This window comes from Triticum aestivum, chromosome 6A (genome assembly GCF_018294505.1).
Source record: "Triticum aestivum cultivar Chinese Spring chromosome 6A, IWGSC CS RefSeq v2.1, whole genome shotgun sequence".
NCBI classification, from domain to species: domain Eukaryota; kingdom Viridiplantae; phylum Streptophyta; class Magnoliopsida; order Poales; family Poaceae; genus Triticum; species Triticum aestivum.
In genome coordinates this window covers 595,145,280-595,164,998 of record NC_057809.1, presented here as the reverse complement: position 1 = coordinate 595,164,998, position 19,719 = coordinate 595,145,280, and positions in this window count along the sequence as shown.

The window sequence follows — 19,719 nt, the reverse complement described above, 5'->3', positions numbered from 1 at the left end:
GAGCTTGTGCTTGAGGAGGGTGCCTTCTCGGCATCCGGCTGTGAAGTATTCTATGGCTTGCACCTCGTGCACCCCTTCACAGGAGTTGCGGAGCTCGGCCCAACGCGTGAGGTAATCGCGAGTGGACTCGGCGGGGCCTTGTACGCACAAGGAGAGCTGTCTGGGCTTGGGAGCCCGCTTGTAGGTGCTGGTGAAGTTGCGGATGAAGGCTTCTGTGAAGTCTAGCCAGCTGTTGATGCTACGCGGCTTGAGGCTGTTGAGCCAGGTCCGCGCCGTGCCTTGCAGCATGAGGGGCACGTACTTCACGGCAACGCGCCGGTTGCCGTTGGCTATGCTAACCGCCGTGGAGTAGTCGATCAACCAATCTTCCGGCTTCACGGAGCCGTTGTACTTGGGCGTGTCTCTTGGGAGCGAGAACCCTTTGGGAAAGGGCTCGTCGCGGATGCGGGGGCCGAAACAAGGCGGGCCGACATCGTCTTCTTCTTCCAATGCCAGGGATCGCGCCAGGCGGTCGATCCGATGGCGGGCGTCGTTCTCGCCGATTCCTTCGCGGCGGCCTAGCCGGCCGCTGAGAGTCGGGTGCGCCACTGGCGGCGAGGCGGGATATCTCTCTCCACGGGGCGGAGGCGGAGGCGGGTCGCCCCGCCATTCCATGGCTCGGGGATGACCGTCCGCGTCTCGCTCGATGGAGATCCGGGTCCGGCTGCGGCTGGCAGCCGGCTCCTTCTCGCGTCGCGCGCGGGTATTGCTCGTAGTCGGCGTCCGGGACGTCGCGCCGTGTTCTCGGCGCGGGGGAGGGCTTTCCGCGCGGGCGTCGGCTTCGTGTCGCTGCGCGGCTGCGTCAATCAATTGCTGGATGCGCCGGGTCATGTGGGGGAGGTCTTCGGCCTCCAAGCCGTCCAACTCGTCTACAGCCGCCTGGGCGGCACGCAAGTTCTCGAGCGGAGTGGCATAGACCGGGCGGTCGACTCCCAGCGTGTCGGCGATGACGGCGCCGCGTTGCTTGACAAGGCCGGCCCGGCTTGGCCCGCCCGGGGCCGGCGTGCCAAAGGCGGCGCGGTCAGCTTCGCGCTGGTAGGCCTCAGTGAGGCGTCTTACGGAGGCCAGCCTCCGGCCCTCTGCGAGGAGGGCGAGGCGGCGTGCCTCCAGTGCTTCGTCATCGGCATTAGCCGGGAGGGGAGCGGACAAGTCGTGGGCCGCCGCGTGCGAGGCGTCGTGGGCGCTCTCGTCGGCCGGGCCGCCGTGGCCGACAACCATCACTTCGGTGGTGACAGCATCGCAGCCGTCGGCTCGAGGAAGCGGGTCGTTGTAGATCGTGACGTTGGTGGGGAAGGTGTCGTAGGAGGCCGTGTCGGAGTCGACAGGCATCGGGTCGGTGGAGCCAACCGACTCCAGGTCCGCAGCGGGCTCGCTGGAGACATGGAGCTGGCCGAGAAGGTTGGCGAGGTGGTCGGTGCCCGCATCAGAGGCGAGCTCGTCGGAGATGAGAGTTTTGTCGAGGAGATCGGCGAGGCCGCTTGCCGCGCAGATGCTGGTGACGCCTTGCAGCGCGTCGTGGCAAGCGCCATCGGGCGTGCCGGGCTGGCTACGCTCGCGGGGGAGGAATAAGGTTCCCGTCCAGAACAGGTCTCCGGACGACGGTGCACCTGGCCCCACGGTGGGCGCCAAATGTCGGGTGGTAGGTGCGACATATGCCAACGGGTGGCTTATCATTGTGGGAGCCAGTAAGACATCGCCGGTGCCTGGAAACGGGATAAGGCGAAGACATGCACGCCGGCGGATCTTACCCAGCTTCGGGGCTCTCCGTGGAGATAACACCCCTACTGCTGCTCTGCGGGGTCTCCGCATGTTCACTAGATGAATCAAGTAGCTACACAACGCTCCTTGAGCTGTTTGGGGGGAGGAGGAAGAAGGGCACGGCTAGCCTGCTTCTTCTCCTTGTGTGGTGTCTAGAACTAGCAAGGGGTCCAACCCTTTGCATGGGTGCTCCGGGGGGTTTATATAGGCCTACCCCCGGGGGTACAATGGTAATCCGACTGGGCACGGGGCCCAGCCGTCTGTGACTGCGCTCGCCGGCTTCTGCGCCGGCTGCTGGGGCCCGCCGACTGGTGGGTCCCGCCGGCTGCCGGCCCCTTGGTCGACAGGCAGGCCCCACTGTCCAGGGCCTGGTCGGCGGCTGGTTACTGTGGCTCCATCTTGTTGACGTGAGCTTCATCGTGGTAAGCGCGGCTACAGTACCGCCGCCTGTCAGGCGATCGCTGTAGCCTTACCGCGTCTTGTCTCCTTAATGGGGCGTCCTCTTCGAGGAAGGCGGCAAGCCGGCTGCGGGGAGCCGGCTCTGTCTTGGGCCGACTAGTTGGAGGCGTGGCCGCCTTCGGGCGTCTCTCTGCTCAAAGGGGCCCACCGTCTGTGGGCCACGCTGGCGGCCCGTCGTGGGTGCTGCCAGGGTCAACATGGCAACAGTGCCGCGCCGGACGGGTCGTGCCTAGCCCGTACGGTGCTCCATACCAGGCGTGCTCCAGGATTCGGGGGTGGCAGGCTTTACTGTAGCCACGCCCCGTCGCACCGCCGTTAGGTGGGTGCAAACTTTGTGGGTACGGTCTTGACCTTTTTATGGGGAGCCGGCTTCTTGGAGTCAGCCTTCTCATGGCCGGCTTCTTGGAGTCGGCCTTCTCATGAGGGCTAAAGTCGGACCGCCTTCCGAAAGCCGGCCTGGGTTGCAGCCAGCTAGGGGAAGGCGGCTCCATGTCTTGGATTCTTGAGAGCCGGGCGGGCTCGTAACTTTTTCAGAAGGGCCAGGGGAAGCCGGCTAGGCTACCCATGGCTATTTACTCCGACACATAGGCTTCCAATATATCAATCTTTATGTCTCGACCATTTCGAGACTCCTCGTCATGTCCATGATCACATCCGGGACTCCGAAAAATCTTTGGTACATCAAAATGCATAAACTCATAATAACTGTCATCGTAACGTTAAGCGTGCGGACCCTACGGTTCGAGAACAATGTAGACATGACAGAGACACGTCTCCGGTCAATAACCAATAGCAGGACATGGATGCCCATATTGGTTCCTACATATTCTACGAAGATCTTTATCGGTCAGACCGCATAACAACATACGTTGTTCCCTTTGTCATCGGTATGTTACTTGCCCGAGATTCGATCGTCGGTATCCAATACCTAGTTCAATCTCGTTACCGGCAAGTCTCTTTACTCGTTCTGTAATACATCATCCCGCAACTAACTCATTACTTGCAATGCTTGCAAGGCTTATGTGATGTGCATTACCGAGAGGGCCCAGAGATACCTCTCCGACAATCGGAGTGACAAATCCTAATCTCAAAATACACCAACCCAACATCTACCTTTGGAGACACCTGTAGAGCTCCTTTATAATCACCCAGTTACGTTGTGACGTTTGGTAGCACACAAAGTGTTCCTCCGGTAAACGGGAGTTGCATAATCTCATAGTCATAGGAACATGTATAAGTCATGAAGAAAGCAATAGCAACATACTAAACGATCGGGTGCTAAGCTAATGGAATGGGTCATGTCAATCAGATCATTCAACTAATGATGTGACCCGTTAATCAAATAACAACACTTTGTCTATGGTTAGGAAACATAACCATCTTTGATCAACGAGCTAGTCAAGTAGAGGCATACTAGTGACACTCTGTTTGTCTATGTATTCACACATGTATTATGTTTCCGATTAATACAATTCTAGCATGAATAATAAACATTTATCATGATATAAGGAAATAAATAATAACTTTATTATTGCCTCTAGGGCATATTTCCTTCAGTCTCCCACTTGCACTAGAGTCAATAATCTAGATTACACAGTAATGATTCTAACACCCATGGAGCCTTGGTGCTGATCATGTTTTGCTCGTGGAAGAGGCTTAGTCAACGGGTCTGCAACATTCAGATCCGTATGTATCTTGCAAATCTCTATGTCTCCCACCTGGACTAGATCCCGGATGGAATTGAAGCGTCTCTTGATGTGCTTGGTCCTCTTGTGAAATCTGGGCCAAGGCAATTGCACCAGTATTGTCACAAAAGATTTTCATTGGACCCGATGCACTAGGTATGACACCTAGATCGGATATGAACTCCTTCATCCAGACTCCTTCGTTCGCTGCTTCCGAAGCAGCTATGTACTCCGCTTCACATGTAGATCCCGCTACGACGCTTTGTTTAGAACTGCACCAACTGACAGCTCCACCGTTTAATGTAAATACGTATCCGGTTTGCGATTTAGAATCGTCCGGATCAGTGTCAAAGCTTGCATCAACGTAACCGTTTACAATGAGCTCTTTGTCACTTCCATATACGAGAAACATATCCTTAGTCCTTTTCAGGTATTTCAGGATGTTCTTGACCGCTGTCCAGTGATCCACTCCTAGATTACTTTGGTACCTCCCTGCTAGACTTATAGCAAGGCACACATCAGGTCTGGTACACAGCATTGCATACATGATAGAGCCTATGGCTGAAGCATAGGGAACATCTTTCATTTTCTCTCTATCTTCTGCAGTGGTCGGGCATTGAGTCTGACTCAACTTCACACCTTGTAACATAGGCAAGAACCCTTTCTTTGCTTGATCCATTTTGAACTTCTTCAAAATCTTGTCAAGGTATGTGCTTTGTGAAAGTCCAATTAAGCGTCTTGATCTATCTCTATAGATCTTTATGCCTAATATGTAAGCAGCTTCACTGAGGTCTTTCATTGAGAAACTCTTATTCAAGTATCCCTTTATGCTATCCAGAAATTCTATATCATTTCCAATAAGTAATATGTCATCCACATATAATATCAGAAATGCTACAGAGCTCCCACTCACTTTCTTGTAAATACAGGCTTCTCCGAAAGTCTGTATAAAACCAAATGCTTTGATCACACTATCAAAGCGTTTATTCCAACTCCGAGAAGCTTGCACCGGTCCATAAATGGATCGCTGGAGCTTGCACACTTTGTTAGCTCCCTTTGGATCGACAAAACCTTCCGGTTGCATCATATACAACTCTTCTTCCAGAAATCCATTCAGGAATGTAGTTTTGACATCCATCTGCCAAATTTCATAATCATAAAATGCGGCAATTGCTAACATGATTCGGACAGACTTAAGCATCGCTACGGGTGAGAAGGTCTCATCGTAGTTAACCCCTTGAACTTGTCGAAAACCTTTTGCGACAAGTCGAGCTTTGTAGACAGTAACATTACCATCAGCGTCAGTCTTCTTCTTGAAAATCCATTTATTCTCAATTGCTTGCCGATCATCGGGCAAGTCAACCAAAGTCCCACTTTGTTCTCATACATGGATCCCATCTCAGATTTCATGGCTTCAAGCCATTTTGTGGAATCTGGGCTCACAATCGCTTCTTCATAGTTCGTAGGTTCATCATGATCTAGCAGCATGATTTCCAGAACAGGATTACCGTACCACTCTGGTGCAGATCTCGCTCTGGTTGATCTACGTGGTTCAGTAGTATCTTGTCCTGAAGTTTCATGATCATCATCATTAGCTTCCTCACTAATTGGTATAGGTGTCGCAGAAACAGTTTTCTGTGATGTACTACTTTCCAATAAGGGAGCAGGTACAGTTACCTCGTCAAGTTCTACTTTCCTCCCACTCACTTCTTTCGAGAGAAACTCCTTCTCTAGAAAGGATCCATTCTTAGCAACGAATGTCTTGCCTTCGTATCTGTGATAGAAGGTGTACCCAATAGTCTCCTTTGGGTATCCTATGAAGACACATTTTTTCGATTTGGGTTCGAGCTTATCAGGTTGAAGCTTTTTCACATAAGCATCGCAGCCCCAAACTTTAAGAAACGACAACTTTGGTTTCTTGCCAAACCATAGTTCATAAGGCGTCGTCTCAACGGATTTTGATGGTGCCCTATTTAACGTGAACGCGGCCGTCTCTAAAGCATATCCCCAAAACGATAGCGGTAAATCAGTAAGAGACATCATAGATCGCACCATATCTAGTAAAGTACGATTACGACGTTCGGACACACCATTACGCTGTGGTGTTCCGGGTGGCGTGAGTTGCGAAACTATTCCACAATTTTTCAAATGTACACCAAACTTGTAACTCAAATATTCTCCTCCACGATCAGATCGTAGAAACTTTATTTTCTTGTGACGATGATTTTCAACTTCACTCTGAAATTCTTTGAACCTTTCAAATGTTTCAGACTTGTGTTTCATTAAGTAGATATACCCATATCTGCTTAAGTCATCTGTGAAGGTGAGAAAATAACGATATCCGCCACGAGCCTCAATATTCATTGGACCACATACATCGGTATGTATGATTTCCAACAAATCTGTTGCTCTCTCCATTGTACCGGAGAACGGCGTTTTAGTCATCTTGCTCATGAGGCACGGTTCGCAAGTACCAAGTGATTCATAATCAAGTGGTTCCAAAAGTCCATCAGTATGGAGTTTCTTCATGCGCTTTATACCGATATGACCTAAACGGCAGTGCCACAAATAAGTTGCACTATCATTATCAACTCTGCATCTTTTGGCTTCAACATTATGAATATGTGTGTTACTACTATCGAGATTCATCAAAAATAGACCATTCTTCAAAGGTGCATGACCATAAAAGATATTACTCATATAAATAGAACAACCATTATTCTCTGATTTAAATGAATAACCGTCTCGCATCAAACAAGATCCAGATATAATGTTCATGCTCAACGCTGGCACCAAATAACAATTATTTAGGTCTAATATTAATCCTGAAGGTAGATGTAGAGGTAGCGTGCCGACCGTGATCACATCGACTTTGGAACCGTTTCCCATGCGCATCGTCACCTCGTCCTTCGCTAGTGTTCGCTTAATCCGTAGTCCCTGTTTCGAGTTGCAAATATTAGCAACAGAACCAGTATCAAATACCCAGGTGCTACTGCGAGCTCTAGTAAGGTACACATCAATAACATGTATATCACATATACCTTTGTTCACCTTGCCATCCTTCTTATCCGCCAAATACTTGGGGCAGTTCCGCTTCCAGTGACCAGTCTGCTTGCAGTAGAAGCACTCAGTTTCAGGCTTAGGTCCAGACTTGGGTTTCTTCTCCTGAGCAGCAACTTGCTTGCCGTTCTTCTTGAAGTTCCCCTTCTTTTTCCCTTTGCCCTTTTTCTTGAAACTAGTGGTCTTGTTAACCATCAACACTTGATGCTCCTTCTTGATTTCTACCTCCGCATCTTTCAGCATTGCGAAGAGCTCGGGAATAGTCTTGTTCATCCCTTGCATATTATAGTTCATCACGAAGCTCTTGTAGCTTCGTGGCAGTGATTGGAGAATTCTGTCAATGACGCAATCATCTGGAAGATTAACTCCCATCTGAATCAAGTGATTATTATACCCAGACATTTTGAGTATATGCTCACTGACAGAACTGTTCTCCTCCATCTTGCAGCTATAGAACTTATTGGAGACTTCATATCTCTCGATCCGGGCATTTGATTGAAATATTAACTTCAACTCTTGGAACATCTCATATGCTCCATGACGTTCAAAACGTCGTTGAAGTCCCGATTCTAAGCCGTAAAGCATGGCACACTGAACTATCGAGTAGTCATCAGCTTTGCTCTGCCAGACGTTCATAACATCTGGTGTTGCTCCAGCAGCAGGCCTGGCACCCAGCGGTGCTTCCAGGACGTAATTCTTCTGAGCAGCAATGAGGATAATCCTCAAGTTACGGACCCAATCCGTGTAATTGCTACCATCATCTTTCAACTTTGCTTTCTCAAGGAACGCATTAAAATTCAACGGAACAACAGCACGAGCCATCTATCTACAATTAACATAAACAAGCAAGATACTATCAGGTACTAAGTTCATGATAAGTTTAAGTTCAATTAATCAAATTACTTAAGAACTCCCACTTAGATAGACATCCCTCTAATCCTCTAAGTGATCACGTGATCCAAATCAACTAAACCATAACCGATCATCACGTGAGATGGAGTAGTTTTCAATGGTGAACATCGTTATGTTGATCATATCTACTATATGATTCACGCTCGACCTTTCGGTCTTCGTGTTCCGAGGCCATATCTGCATATGCTAGGCTCGTCAAGTTTAACCTGAGTATTCTGCGTGTGCAAAAACTGGCTTGCACCCGTTGTAGATGGACGTAGAGCTTATCACACCCGGTCATCACGTGGTGTCTGAGCACGACGAACTTTGGCAACGGTGCATACTCAGGGAGAACACTTCTTGATAGTTTAGTGAGAGATCATCTTATAATGCTACCGTTAGTCAAAGCAAGATAAGATGCATAAAAAGATAAACATCACATGCAATCAATATAAGTGATATGATATGGCCATCATCATCTTGTGCTTGTGATCTCCATCTCCGAAGCACCGTCATGATCACCATCGTCACCGGCGTGACACCTTGATCTCCATCGTAGCATCGTTGTCGTCTCGCCCATCTTATGCTTCCATGACTATTGCTACCGCTTAGTGATAAAGTAAAGCATTACAGCGCGATTGCATTGCATACAATAAAGCGACAACCATATGGCTCCTGCCAGTTGCCGATAACTCGGTTACAAAACATGATCATCTCATACAATAAAATTCAGCATCATGCCTTGACCATATCACATCACAACATGCCCTGCAAAAACAAGTTAGACGTCCTCTACTTTGTTGTTGCAAGTTTTACGTGGCTGCTACGGGCTTAAGTAAGAACCAATCTCACCTACGCATCAAAACCACAACGATAGTTTGTCAAATAGACTCCGTTTTAACCTTCGCAAGGACCGGGCGTAGCCACACTTGGTTCAACTAAAGTTGGAGATACAGTCGCCCGCAAGCCACCTATGTGCAAAGCACGTCGGGAGAACCGGCCTCGCGTAAGCGTACGTGTAATGTTGGTCCGGGTCGTCTCGTCCAACAATACCGCCGAACCAAAGTATGACATGCTGGTAGGCAGTACGACTTGTATCGCCCACAACTCACTTGTGTTCTACTCGTGCATATAATATCAAACCATAAAACCTAGGCTCTGATACCACTATTGGGGAACGTAGTAATTTCAAAATTTTCCTACGCACACGCAAGATCATGGAGATGCATAGCAACGAGAGGGGAGAGTGTTGTCTACGTACCCACACAGACCAACTGCGGAAGCATTGACGCAAGGTAGAGGAAGTAGTCGTACGTCTTCCCAATCCGACCGATCCAAGCACCATTACTCCGGCACCTCCGAGTTCTTAGCACACGTACAGCTCGATGACGATCCCCAGGCTCCGATCCAGCAAAGCTTTGGGGATGAGTTCCGTCAGCACAACGGCGTGGTGACGATGATGATGTTCTACCGACGCAGGGCTTCGCCTAAGCACTACAACGATATGATCGAGGTGGAATATGGTGGCAGGGGGCACCACACACGGCTAAGGAACGATCACGTGGATCAACTTGTGTGTCCTAGGGTGCCCCCTGCCTCCGTATATAAAGGAGCAAAGGGGGAGGGGGCGGCCGGCCAAGGAGAGCGCGCCAAGGGAGTCCTACTCCCTCTGGGAGTAGGATTCCCCCCCAATCCTAGTTGGAATAGGATTCCTCGAGGGGGGAAAGAGAGAGGGGGGCCGGCCACCTCTCCTTATCCTAATAGGACTAGGGGAGGGGGAGGCGCGCGGCCCACCTTGGGCTGCCCCTTTCTCCTTTCCACTAAAGCCCACTAAGACCCATATAGCTCCCGGGGGGTTCCGGTAACCTCCCGGTACTCCGGTAAAATCCCGATTTCACCCGGAACACTTCCGATATCCAAACATAGGCTTCCAATATATCAATCTTTATGTCTCAACCATTTCGAGACTCCTCGTCATGTCCATGATCACATCCGGGACTCCGAACAATCTTCGATACATCAAAATGCATAAATTCATAATAACTGTCATCGTAACGTTAAGCGTGCGGACCCTACGGTTCGAGAACAATGTAGACATGATCGAGACACGTCTCCGGTCAATAACCAATAGCGGGACCTGGATGCCCATATTGGTTCCTACATATTCTACGAAGATCTTTATCGGTCAGACCGCATAACAACATACGTTGTTCCCTTTGTCATCGATTTGTTACTTGCCCGAGATTCGATCGTCGGTATCCAATACCTAGTTCAATCTCGTTACCGGCAAGTCTCTTTACTCGTTCTGTAATACATCATCCCGCAACTAACTCATTAGTTGCAATGCTTGCAAGGCTTATGTGTTGTGCATTACCGAGAGGGCCCAGAGATACCTCTCCGACAATCGGAGTGACAAATCCTAATCTCGAAATACGCCAACCCAACATCTACCTTTGGAGACACCTGTAGAGCTCCTTTATAATCACCCAGTTATGTTGTGACGTTTGGTAGCACACAAAGTGTTCCTTCGGTAAACGGGAGTTGCATAATCTCATAGTCATAGGAACATGTATAAGTCATGAAGAAAGCAATAGCAACATACTAAACGATTGGGTGCTAAGCTAATGGAATGAGTCAGGTCAATCAGATCATTCAACTAATGATGTGACCTCGTTAATCAAATAACAACACTTTGTTCATGGTTAGGAAACATAGCCATCTTTGATCAACGAGCTAGTCAAGTAGAGGCATACTAGTGACACTAAGTTTGTCTATGTATTCACACATGTATTATGTTTCCGGTTAATACAATTCTAGCATGAATAATAAACATTTATCATGATATAAGGAAATAAATAATAACTTTATTATTGCCTCTAGGGCATATTTCCTTCATTAACTGCCCCCAATCAAGTGTTGTGGTGTAGTGTTGGAAACCCTAGGGGTGGGGGGGCCACTTGGCTTGGGGGGCAAGCCACCCCCTTGGCCGCCACCCCTCTTGGAGATTGGATCTCCTAGGGCCGGCACCCCCCTAGGGACCCTATATATAGTGGGGGGAGGGAGGGCAGCCGCACCCTAGCCCCTGGCCTCTCCCTCTCCCTCCCATGACACTCCTCCCTCTCCCAGTGCTTGGCGAAGCCCTGCCGAGATCACCGTTGCTTCCACCACCACGCCGTCGTGCTGCTGGATCTTCACCAACCTCTGCTTCTCCCTTGCTGGATCAAGTTGGAGGAGACGTCTTCCCAACCGTACGTGTGTTGAACGCGAAGGTGTCGTCCATTCGGCGCTAGGTCATCGGTGATTTGGATCACGACGAGTACGACTCCATCAACCCCGTTCTCTTGAACGCTTCCACGCGCGATCTACAAGGGTATGTAGATGCACTCCTCTCTCCCTCGTTGCTAGATGACTCCATAGATTGATCTTGGTGATGCGTAGAAAATTTTAAAATTCTGCTACGTTCCCCAACAGGCGCCACACTACACAGTGCAGCGCCTTGCCTTGGGCGCTGCACACCTGGACATGCCATTCCAGAGAGCAACAGAACCTTTCCAGTAGCTTTTGCACCCGAAAAATTGCTAAGTCAGTGTGCAACACCCGTGGGACAGGCGCTGCACTATACTGTGCAACGCCCTGACATTAGGCGCTGCACAGTACAGTGCAGCGCCTTGGCCATAGGCGTTGCACGCCGACTTAGCAATTTTGCGGGTGCAAAAGCTACTGGAACGGCTCTGTTGCTCTCTGGACTGGCATGTCCAGGTGTGCAGCGCCCAAGGGCAAGGCGCTGCACTGTGTAGTGTGGCGCCTTGCCCTTAGGCGCTGCACATCTAGACATCTATTAGGCTGCACTCACCCCCCTCCCACCCATCCCCACCCCACACACCCCCACCCCCACACAAACCCGAAGCTCAGTGCCTCCCCTCTGCCCTCCTATCTCCCCCTCCCAAATCCTTCTCAGATCCGGAGTCCTTGACCGTTGATTTCGAAGCCAACCCCTCCCTTAAGGTATTCTCCTCCGATCCCCTCGTTTTCATCCATAGAATTGTCACATTTACTCAAATCTTGCTACTTTGGGGAAACCCTAGTTTTGGCTTGGATTTGGAAATTTGTGTTGAATCATGTTATGTTTCTTTGCTAATTTGGTATGGTTAGGCTTTCATAGTATGCTAGGGTTAGGGTTATGTGTGTTTGATGTTGGTGTTAGGGTTATGCTATGATTAGGGTTGTGGTTATTGTTAAGTGGGGGTTAGGGTTAACCAAGAATTCTCGGTTTTGTAGGCATGGCTTCATCCGGTTCCATGACGAGGCCACCGTGTGCTAACCAAGAAGACATGCCGAACAAGTGGGAGGACGCATCTTTGGACAAGGTGAAGGAGAAAGATGTCAATATCCCGCCATGTTGGTGTGGAGATGTTTGCAAGGTGAAGGTGTCCACCGACCGAAAGAAATCATGGACGGAAGGGCGGAGATATTTTGTATGCCCGAACTATGCTTATGATCGTGCACTTCCAACTAACGCCTATGACCGACCACCGGTAAGCTCGAGAAGTAAAATGTTACTCTCCAATGTGTGTCAACACTAACAAAAATGTTGTATGCAGTCACTGCCTCCTCTATGCAAGTACTTCACGTGGATAGATCTTGAAGTGCCAGAAGATGTCAAAAAGGACCAATACCAAGATTGTCTTAGGTGGCAACGACGGTTCGAAGAATTGTTTCGAAGAGGCTTGGAGGAAGAGCGTCGTCAGAAGGAGAGGATGGAGAGGAAGAAACGAGAGGAGGAGAGGGCACATCAAGCGAAACTTGCTTGTGAGGAGGAGAGGGCAAGAAAGCTTGCAAAGGCTCGCGAGGCGCAAGAGGAGGACTCGGCACGTGACAAGAAGGGGAAATGGCCTTGCTCTACTCAGCAGGGACTTCGCTCCGGTGCACTCGTTGTCAACTATCTTCTAATGAATGTGTCGTGAACTTGTGAGCATGTGAGATGTTGGTGAACTATCTTCTAGGGCAAGCTGCCATTTGTCATTTGTAATGAATATGTCGTGAACCATGTCGTAGTAATGTTTGAATTGTCTTAAGTTATGAACTCATCGGCATAAAATTTGTGTTTGTTCAAATTGCTGTGATGCTGCAGTCATTGTAAGTATTATGATGTTCCAGTGAAATGAACGTGTTGTGAACTCAGTTTTTCCAGTACAGTGCAGCACCCAAGGGATAGGCGTCACACAGTACAGTGCAGCGCCTTGCAGTTGGGCGCTGCACTCTAACTTGGTATTTTTCGTGGACGGTCAGTGCTGCAAGCCTTATGTGGCTCTCTAGATAGCCATGGCCAGTTGAGCAGCGCCTACAAGACGGGCGCTGCACTGTATGGTGCAGCGCCTAAGCGTTGGGCGCTGCACAGTACAGTGCAGCGCCTGGGTGTTGGGCGCTGCAGTGCTGTTAACTGCCAAACTACAGAAACAGATGCCATTTTGGCCTCATGCAACACTCACATAACTTGCTTGAACATCACTAAAATTACTGTAAATTGCACATACTGAACAAAGACAACTAATAACTTGAACATCACATCATTTAGGACAATTCAACATTACTACTAGTTCGCAAACACAAATACCACACTAGTAATAGTTCACCAACATATAACATAACGTCACAAGTTCATCAACCTAATGAAACGGCTACAAGAGCACTAACAAACACAAGCACTAATGCCTTCCGCGTGTGTTCCTGGTGCCACGCCTGCAGGCAATCTTCTTCTTCTTGGGTGGACGAGCCTCCTCTTCCTGCACTTCCTCCTCCGCCTCCGCCTCCGCCTCATGATCCAAGCTAGCCATCCGCAAGGTCCCTATGACCACCTTTGGGTTGCCCCTGTTGTCAAAGTCGTTGGGCGTGTACCGACGTCTGAGCTGCCTAGGCTTGAACACATATGGGGACCGAAGTTGAGCGTCCGCCAAAGTCATGTCATCATCAAGCTCATCGCCCTATCACACAATCAAACAATATGGTGAAGACCGACGTCGTAATCAAGTGAGAATCACATCTAAAGGATTAGTCATACCTCTTGGGTGACCGCACCCTCATCATCCAGATAAGCATGTGAGGAACTCACATCGTCCCTCTGATGGTGAGATGAGGGGTCTGATGGTGTACCAGACCTAGAGGCAGATGGTTCATCAAATTCGGGATCGCAGCAACCGAGAAGATTCGATAACCGCCTTAACTTTTGGCCTGACGTTGTAACATGAACAAGTGTATACGATATCAGACTCCGCAACATAGACTGGCTCTCATAGTGAATGCGATATGTACCTTGAGAAATGCTCGTAGTGAACCATCATCATTTCCTTTTCCAACCGGTGTTTCCTCCAGAATAGACTGGCTCTCATCAGCTGCTTTCTTGATCTCGGTGCGCTGCAGATGAGAAAGAATGAACACGTTAGCCATTCAAACATGTGTAATACGGCCAATGGGAAAGTAAAGAAGAAACACTTTACCACATAGTTAATCACAAGAACAGCAGGGACTCTGTGCCCTACCCTGACATCTCTGTTGTACTTCCCCTTTGATAGATCCTCAAAGTTTACGGGTTCTTCAAGAATATCCTCATTATATGCCGGCGGGCATATCTCAACTCGGGTATTTTCAAGAAGCCATCGTATGTAGTTATCAAAAGAAAGTGGACTATGCTCACGAAGCTTGGCGCGTGCACTGCTACGAGCTTCCTCCACACAAAGCTGGAAGCGGGTAACATACGAAGCATGATGCTTGTCCCAGTCCTTTATCTTCCGCTGCCTTCTCCTGTCCAACCTGCATGGTACAAAACCAAACATTAGCAAAATCAAGGAGTGACGATGCTTAGTCAATACGGTTCATGCTCTCTTACCTATGAAGTGCTTTGTCCGTATCCACCCATTCTGGCGGGTGAGGCTGGAACAGACCAAACTGACGACACACGCGATGTGGCAAATGAAACTCAACAGCCCAGTTGCATATCAGTGGGCACCACATACGCCTGAGATCCCTATCTCACAAGCACATCGGGTTGATGGTAAACTCTGGGGTGTACCCAAGTCTGTCATCGACGCCATATGGCTGCCATTCCACCTATGAAATAGGGCAACAATGCAAAATTGGTGATTTTTTTCAAGCAAACATGAGAAATGACTGAAGTAATGACCTCGTTACCTGCTCAGGCGTAACCGTGTCCAACTCGGCAACGTACTTCTGGTACATGAGATTGACATCGTTCGTCATCTCAGAAACCACATCCCACTTGTAAGCCCAAGTGGGGCGCCGTAATTCGTCATCTTCATCTTCATACCAAGGATTAAACCTGACGCTCTTCGGGCGTCCAACAGGCAGACGCTCCCAGCTCCATACAGAAAGTAGAAGCATATTACCACCAATGCCTGCACTACCCGTGATCCTGCAACACGCATCGTCCAGCTGCATATGAAAGAAAAACAATGTTAACTTGACAGCAAGCTTGCATTGCTAATGAAGAAATGAGTTGATCACAAAACAGACCAACTACCTGTCGGTACAAGTAGGCAAGAGTCGCTGAACCCCAGCTCCATTTGCTATCGAAGACGGTCAACGCCTTCAGCCACATCCATGGAGCGTTCTTGCCAGTGGAGTCAGGAAACAAAGTCCTCGACACAACATACCACATGTAGACACGAGCATGTGTCTGGATCACATCATCAGTGGCATCCGGAGGGCACGTCGCAAAGTGAGTTTGAATCCACGTGAAAGCAGCTCCGGCTGCTTTCCTTTCCTTCTTCTTCTTCTCTTCTCCCTCCTCTACATCAGCCTCAGCCTCGGTAGGAGCCATACCGATAAGAGCAATCATCTGCTCACGCCACCCATCAGAATCAGTGCTCATACAGAGAGGCATCCCGTCGATAGCAAGACCGGTGATCAACGAGACATCCTCGAGCATCGCGGTCATCTCCCCAGTCCGAAGATGGAAACTATGCGTCTCCGGCCTCCACCGATCAACAAGAGCGGACACCAGTGGAGCGTTCAGATTCGGCATGGACCGGCTGACCAACTGAATCCATGGGAGTAGTCCTGCCTGCTTGATGTATGGTGTGTACCGCTCATCGTAAGGCATGGCAGGACCAGAGACCCCGTGATACCGAATCTTCAATGGTTCAAGATTCTGCAAAAAACAAGTAATGACAAATCTTAGGGCATGTAAATTTCAACTTAAGGCAAATTTACAAAATATTTAGATTACTCGTTATTACCATCTCCTTCTCACGCATCATGTAGGCCCGGTGTTTCGTGTCGTAGACATCGTCGAGAAGCCAAACCATCCTTACAAAGTTCAAACAATAAACATATATGAGTTCATCTTCATCTCAAATATCGGTATACACTAAACATCTAATATGTGTTCAATTACAAGAATCTCAACATCTCCTTCTCACACAATGAATATGTCATATGTGTTCAAATGAACTCAACATCTAATATTTCAAATAAACTCAACATCTAATATATATCTAAACAAACATCTCATATATGTCTACAAAACTCAACATCTCATAGTTATCTATAAAAATAGGCATCTCATATATATCTAAAAAAACTAAACAATCTAGGGTTTCACTAACAAGAACCATATATTGTGAACTAAGCAACAACACTACGGTACTACCACTATGACTACACATCCTAAATCAAGCAAATCAAGGGTTCCATCAAATCTTGGACAAATCTCTAAAATGGCAACAAATTTACGGAGGAAAAGAAAAGGAACGGAGGAGTTTACCTAGTAGGATGGATTGGAGATCGAATCCACGGATCAAATCTTCAGATCTGAGAGGGATGGGGGGAGGGGATTCGATGGGGGCACCGCCGCTGCTCTCTGTCCAGAGAGCGGAGAGGGGAAAGAACTGCCTGGTCGGGCTGGGCCGATGCGCTTTAAGTCACTGTGCAACGCCTAAGCGCTAGGCGCTGCACATTACAAGTGTGGCGCCTAAGGCTTACGCGCCAGAGGCAGAACTGGGCCTAGGGCAACTGGGGCTATAGCCCCAGGCGTGGCCCATCTAGTAGGCTACCCAGCAGGAATTTTCCTATATATTAGTACACTTGTAGAGGCCCAGCCCTAGGCCTCAGCCCACCAGTTTGGACGATCGCTCCAAAAATTGCTAGTGCCCAGATCGCTCCAAAGAATCGCCAGCAGCCACGATGCAAGATCGCTCCGATCCTCACGCTTCGTCTCGGTAGATCGACCGAAAAGTCTCACCCTGCGCCCCCAACTCTCTGCGCTGCTCGACTCCAGCAGACGATCGCCCAGGCGGCCGACGCTCAGAACAGCGGATCTATCGCGTCGTTTGAATAAAGCACTCTCCATGCCTCATCTCCTGTGATCCACACCGGATTGAAAAGGTAATGCTAAATACCTAGGTATGTCGAACCATCTAATATTTCCCCCTAGTTCCTTTTTATCAGCTGAAATCAATGAATTGGTGATGTTAAATTGTATTGCTTTAGTCAATTTTATTCCATCGTTCTTTGTTAACAGGGGGAAAATAGAAATCCAAGATGAAGAGGACGTGGAGAGTTTTTCGTGATCATGGTATAATATTTCTTGCTTCCCAAAATTTCATATGAACAATGACGTGTCTATGTCTAGTTCTTGATTTTAAATACTCAACTTTATGTTTACAGCTCCGGTTCCTATTATTGCTTGTGAAGAAACGACGGCCTCAAATGAGACAAGCCTTCACTAATTTGGTACGACTGTTCGTAATGATGCACTTTGTTTTATTGATGAGATATTTATTAAATTGGCTCTTATGGTAATAAGAAATTCATATTCTATTCTTAATCTGAATGTGTGGTGTACTTCTAACACTAGTAAATGTGTACGTGCAATGCACGTTAATTTGAAAGTATATTAAATGCATGCGAATATTAGTGGGATATTATTTGCGTGTTATTATGTGATTAATACTATATTTGGCATAAAATTAACTACACGCTAAATGTGTTGAGCGCTCGATATTGAAGTAGCCTAGGTCATTGGATTGACCTGATTTGATGGTCGTGATTTATTGGATCTGCCTCTTTGCGTCTTTTTATATTGATATAGATGCAGTGGCACGTAGAGTATTTGGCATTTTATTTCCTTTAGGTTGTGATATTTGGCGTTATTTATAGTGGTTTAGCTTTAGCCCCAGGCTTCGATAAATCCTGGCTCCGCCTCTGTTAGGCGCTGCAGTGCTGTCTGTGGGGCTGCCACACTGGCAGGAGGTGCGACGCCTAACGCAGAGGCGCTGCATAGTAGTGTGCGGCGCCTAGCTGTCGGGCGCCACATGAAAGGGTCAGCAGAGTGATTTTTTTTCGAAAACAGGTTAGTTTGTGATTTGATTTCGTCTTCAGGTCAAATATGTGATTTCTGCCGGTTTTGTGTGAGGTTCTTCCTGGAGGTTCTGCAGGGTTTGACCCGGTCAAATAAAAGTTTGAAGGCAATTTTCGAACTTGGAATCTTTTGACCTAAATTTTCATTTTTGAAAGAATTTGTGTCATGCTCGATGTGGTTGCCTAGCAAACTGTTCCGTGACGTCAGATGTGAGAGGATGAGCGGTGGTAGAAGGAGCGGGGAGGAGGTGGAGGAGAAGGGGATGTCGATTGCTCGCCGGTTTCGACGTTTGTGACACTCCAATGAACTCAAGGACAAGTTCAAAAAAAAAATTTGACCGTTGGTCAGGATGGTTTGTGGACTTCAAATAGCTATAGCAAGTGAACCTAGCAAGATATTAATTATGGCCCAAGATGACGAGCATCCATCCATCCTTGGAGGTTAATCGGACCAGTAGTAGTACGACCCCCTTTGGGACTTAGAACACGATTTAATACCTCTATTGACAGCTGTGATGGCAGAGTAAGACTTTAGGAAGAAGAAAAAAAGATGGGAGGGCCACGGGAATGTGAAGGGGACGAAAGCGGCTCAAGAGAAAAAATAAGGAGACACAAGTGAAAGAGGTGAGCTCCGTTTTAGGTTCAATGATGAAAGGGAGATGAGTCCTTGTATCAAAATTAAGAAGATGATATATTAGTGAGTGGCAAATGCTGACCATTTTGCATTAACAAGGTGTCATGGAGCTCATCAAGGGGAGTATTTTCTATGGCATTAGTTCCTTTTTATTGGCAAATGCATTCGGCGAGCCGCTAGTTGCATTGTATGTCTCGAAGACTCGAACAAGCAACAATGGCATGAACGACGAAAACCACAAACAGAGGGACCAAAGCGCAACGCGAACACATGGTGAAGAGCCAACTTAGCGAAATAGTTTTTTCTTGTTTGGGAAAGAGAGCACCTCCTCTGATTCTATTCAAAATTAAACCAATATTTTGCTTAACAAGGCCTAAACTACTAAGCATGAAAGCAAAAACATAAAGGTATAGCATAAAAAGTAACAAAATCAGGAAGTGAATTTGTTACATAACCTAGATGACACGTCCTAAGCTGGATGAAACGACTAGAAAGCATCTAAACTATTATAGGAGACCAAAATTCCTGCTCCAACATATACACATCATCTCCTTCGCTGCCCTACATAAGAGGGAAGACAAACTTTGACTTGTCATATCATCAACTCTGTTCCAAGCATGTGAACCGGCAACAAACATTCTCTTTTTTGAACTTCACCAGGAGTTATGCAAAAGATTTCACTTGCTATTTGTTCGATGAGTCTTACTTCACAGATCAACGCCTCATGATTTGTCTATTTGTCATTATAATTGACCAACAGATAAGCTAATATCCAACTAGATTCACCACCGTACATAGATCGTCGGATTTCTTATTATC